Consider the following 5,115-nt stretch of genomic DNA (forward strand, 5'->3'; position numbering starts at 1 on the left):
AATTAAGTAAATATTTATTATTTTCCAAAACCCTTAATTAATTCAAATCATTTTACTTTTATTGTTTATTTCAATTTATTTTCTCATCCAAATTTATTTCCTCTTAATTTAATTATTTTAATTCTTTTTCGGACCGGGATGTTACAGGTTTGAACGATTCTAAGTATGTGAATGGGTTTTGATGTGATTCTTGGATTTGAATCCTGTTTGATGATTTCAGTGGTGATTGTAAAGTTTGAGACATTTAATTGTTTGGTTTGTGTATTGTTCAACTTAAGAGCATGATTTCGTTTTGAATGAATTGAAGGCTGGAGGCTTTTTAGTATTTGCATGTTGATAACTTGTGCATGCTGCCTGTTGGTATATTAAAATGTGAATTTTGTGCAGGTTGAAATTTGGGAAATGTTCAATTTACAGGGGAGACTGCCGAAATTTTGGTAGGAAGTCTCGTGCTCTTTTCCCTTAATTTGGAAAAGAGGCTAAATTTTTAGTTAGTGGGCCCGGCATCGTTGTGATGTCGAAATTTCCACAGGATTCGTCCCGAGTTTCGAGGAATTCGGGGTGGGTCCTGTCAATTGGTATTAGAGCTTTAGGTTCAATTTCTCGTGGACCCCGAACCTTGTGTGCATCCTTGAGTTGTGGGTAGTGCTGTGGGTCCCATCACAGAATGAGACATCCTTGACGTGGATGACCTCATTAGACGTTTCAAGTACGTCTTGCAAATTATTTCCTTGGTTTCTTGATGAAATCTAACTTCGGGGTTTTAAAGTTACTTGAACTGGGTTGAAAAATTTGTTGAGGTTTTCTTATGAAAACTTAGGATACACGTTGGAACGAAACGGTTTGGGAGGAATTATAATTGGAGACATTTAATGTCGAGAATTGGAGGAGGTGAACTGGGCAGAGAAGTAGGAAGAAACGAGAAAATTGTCTCGTGGATATGAATTTTGAGATGAGGGTTTGGTAGTGGATAAGGTTAAGATGAGTAAAGTTAAACTATTGAATGAAAAGCATTAGGTTCGAATTCCTGTGGACTTCGCACCACGTCTTCACCCTCAAGTTTTATGAGTGTGGTTTGCCTCTTGCTTGTAGCCCAAGCCACTAGTACTCTTGTCTACGAACTCCCCAGCCTTGTAGCTCCCAGTAAAGCTGCTTGAACCTCCTCCATCATATGCATCCTTATGCAAATATCGATCTTTGATATGAAGTTCTGCAGACTCGTTGAACTGTGAAGACGATGACCTCTTGCTCAAAGGCATCACCTTTTGGTAGCCACAATAACCATGCATAGGCTTTGCATTAGGTTTCTTTGACATTGCCTGATTTTGTGTGTATTGATCATTACACTTGGAGGTGCCACGTTTCTGGAAACGTTTCTATCCAAATTGTCACATCTCAATATCTTGTAGGAGAAAAGCTGAAAAACTGAAAGTACTGAATCTGCTGAGTTGAGATGGATGATGACTACAATTGGGTAAAAATGATCCTCTGTGGTATTCCTCTTGAAGAATCATATTGGCAATGTCGTCTATAAGTTCTAAAGAAAGAAGGAAAATATTGACTAGTCCAAGAATTCTGAGAAGGTTGGAAAGCAAGAATGGAAGTGTTTGGCTTTGAGAAAAAGATTAAGCATTACAGCAACTATCAGCAGATACTTTAGCAGGAGAAGGAGACTCCTCTTTTTCTGTGTGCTTAGCTAGGAATTTTGGGTTGGCTGATAACATGGTTGCGACTTCTCTTGACTCTAGAGAGTTTTTGATACATAATTTCTCAAAAGCAATGAGCAATGAGAAAGAGTGGGAATAAGTTGTCGGAAATGCCAAATATGCTATATTCTTTTCTTGCAAAGGTCCATGTTCTGCGGCTGATGAAATGGGTGGTGAAGTTGTGATGATAATCTATGTTGGACCTCAAGATATCCTCAGACATGGGAATGTCTTAAACTGAGTAGACCTTGGATCGAAGCTTCACCATAAATTCCAAAGGTTGCAAGTACTAGACTCAGTGGACTTTTGCCTGATCTTATAGAGGATGACATTGCAAAGCTAGAGTGACACAACACCCATAGGAGGGATATGTGGATACTTGGTCCAAGGATTTTCAGTTGTGGTTTATGAATGGGTATTCTTGCAATTATCCACTTGAAAGTTGTGTTGAGGTTTGAGAAACGAGGGAAGTTAAGTTCCCGTCATGGCGAATTGTTGAGAAGCCATTAGAGAGTATGAGACGCAAATGCGGGCCAAGTACCCTTATCACTGTGAATGACGAGTACGTAAATTTCGAGGACGAAATTTTTTTAAGGGGGGTAGATTGTAACATCTCGGTCCGAAAAAGAATTAAAATAATTAAATTAAGAGAAAATAAATTCTGATGAGAAAATAAATTGAATTAAACAATAAAAATAAAATAATTTGAATTAATTAAGGGTTTTGGAAAATAATAAATATTTACTTAATTTTTAAAAGGGGCAAAAATGTCATTTTAAGTTCGGGAAGGAATTTGGGACTTCCGGTTATACCATTGCGTAGAGCACGTTGAAATGAGTCCGTAGACACGTAACGGACTCGAATCCGAGTTATAACGAGAGAGATACGAGAAAAATTGAAGGAGGGGCAAAATTGTAATTTTGAAAAAACTGGTTTTAAAACCAGAATTTCTCCTCTCTCTCTCTCGGATGCGAACCCACCCTCCCCTGTTACAGCAGCGACGGTTCCATCGTCGCCACCGCCACCACCGGCCTCCACTCCGGCCGGGATCGGACCCAAAACGACCGGCACCTCCACTCCGTCGAACCCCAGCCCTCCTCCGCCGTCGCCAGCAGCTCCAGCCACCGGAAAATGCAGAAAATCAGGGCTGGTTTTTGACAGATTTTCAATCGCTCGTTCTCCCTCAATTCTCCACCAAATCGGGCGAATGAGGTATGAAATTTCGACCACTTTTCATGATCTAGCCGCTGGTTGGGTAGGATTGCTTCAATTTTTAGCGTAGGCAAGTCGATTTTCGAGTTGAAATTCTGCCGGTGTTGGGATCGCTATTCCGGCCACCTCCGTCGACTTTTTGGGGTATGTCCAAGAACAAAAGTGACTCCAAATTAGGTGTATTACCTAGGATAGGAGTCTTGGCCCGAGATTTTAAGATTTTCCGGTGATGCGATATCGCTTTGGACACCCACGCGCTGCCAGCGCGTGTGGCGGCGCGTGGGCACGGTATCATAGAGGCATTTTTGTCCCAATGCGATCCCCTGGTTGTCATGAGTGCGTAGGATTTTACGGATCTCAATTCGGATAACGTTTGAACCCCGAACGGATTTTACATATTGTGTGATTTCCGGGTTCGATATGTTAGAACCGTTGGATCGCTTCCCATTTAAAATATGTTGATTTAGGTATTCTTAGGATCGTGTAGGAACTCGCGGATCGGGAATCGGAGCCCCGGATGTTCCGATTTAATAACTTAAAGTTTGTGTTTTATGATAACCGTCCGATCGTGCGATCGTGAGCGATCCGACTGTCCGATCTGAACTAAACTCGTAGGATATGTTTCCTAGATCTTGTGGAACTCATAGGAACTTTCGGATTGTGAAATGGAGGTCGTGGGCCCTGCGGGCCCGGTTGACCAAGTTTGGGTAGTTTGACCCTCGATTGACCGTGAGTCTTCCGAGTTAGTCCCACTCTTCGAAGAGTACTAGAATGACCCTTTTGGACGAGGCTTGACCGTCATTTGCTTTATGTTGATTATGTAGGTCTATGAGATTATTTGTATGGTTTTGTGATGGAAATCTTATGTTTGTGATTTTAATGGTTTAGTTAAATGCTTTATACATTTAATAGTTGAATTCCTTATTTTTGTAAAGTAATTGTGATACATGTGGGTTTGACATATTCGAGTGTCTTGAGTTTATAAATAATAATTGAGAAAGTGCTATGTTTGTTGCTTTTGTGTGGGGTACTTAGAATGTTAACTTGTGTGTTATTAGTACTACCTTAGGTACCTCCCCGGTTATGGGTTTTATGTTTGAGAGTTTATTTTGCCCAGGCCCGTCGGAGTTTGTCCAGGCCCTTCGGAGAATGATTTATTTTGCCCAGGCCCGTCGGAGTTTGCCTAGGCCCTTCGAAGATTAATTTATTTTGCCTAGGCCCGTCAGAGTTTGTCCAGGCCCTTCGGAGATTGATTTTGTCCAGGCCTGTCGGAGTTTGCACAGGCCCTTAGGGGATTTATTTATTTTGCCTAGGCCCGTTGGAGTTTGCCCAGGCCCTTCGGAGATTTATTTATTTTGCCCAGGCCTGTCGGAGTTTGCCCAGGCCCTTCGGAGATTGATTTATTTTGCCCAGGCCCGTCGGAGTTTGCCCAGGCCCTTCGGAGATTGATTTATTTTGCCCAGGCCCGTCGGAGTTTGCCCGGGCCCTTCGGAGATTGATTTTGCCCAGGCCCGTCGGAGTTTGTCCAAGCCTTTCGGATGTTTATTTTAATACGATGCCTTGGGAAGGAAGTGTTAATGTTTCAATGTGTTTGTATTGGATTTAGAATTGTGATAGATCTGAAATGTATAGTTGGTTTGGTTGTAAATAATTGTCTATTATCGGAGTTGTGACCATTGATGAGAGCTACGTGTGGCTTGATCCCTTGTCCAAGGGTACGTAGGCAGCCTGGGGTCTCACCTAGGTGCAGCCGCGAAATATTATTGCGTTAAAAAGGTTTGAACGATTCTAAGTATGCGAATGGGTTTTGATGTGATTCTTGGATTTGAATCCTGTTTGATGATTTCAGTGGTGATTGTAAAGTTTGAGACATTTAATTGTTTGGTTTGTGTATTGTTCAACTTAAGTGCATGATTTCGTTTTGAATTAATTGAAGGCTGGAGGCCTTTTAGTATTTGCATGTTGATAACTTGTGCATGCTGCATGTTGGGATATTAAAATGTGAATTTTGTGCAGGTTGAAATTTGGGAAATGTTCAATTTACAGGGGAGACTCTGCCGAAATTTTGGTAGGAAGTCTCGTGCTCTTTTCCCTTAATTTGGAAAAGAGGCTAAATTTTGGTAGGAAGTCTCGTGCATCGTTGTGATGTCGAAATTTCCACAGGATTCGTTTCGAGTTTCGAGGAATTCGGGGCGGG

The 5,115-nt window shown here is 41.5% G+C and overlaps 1 long non-coding RNA gene across 1 annotated transcript; it reads left to right on the forward strand.

Moving 5' to 3' along the window:
- Positions 1-2,688: 2,688 nt before the first annotated feature.
- On the forward strand, positions 2,689-4,872 carry LOC148295524 (uncharacterized). The gene is made up of 2 exons (XR_015834441.1): positions 2,689-2,918; positions 4,036-4,872. It is a non-coding gene; the product is annotated as an uncharacterized LOC148295524 (long non-coding RNA).
- The last annotated feature ends 243 nt before the right edge of the window (positions 4,873-5,115 follow it).

The sequence above is a fragment of the Prunus avium genome, chromosome 3 (assembly GCF_965620075.1).
Source record: "Prunus avium chromosome 3, drPruAviu1.hap1.1, whole genome shotgun sequence".
Taxonomy (NCBI): Eukaryota; Viridiplantae; Streptophyta; class Magnoliopsida; order Rosales; family Rosaceae; genus Prunus; species Prunus avium.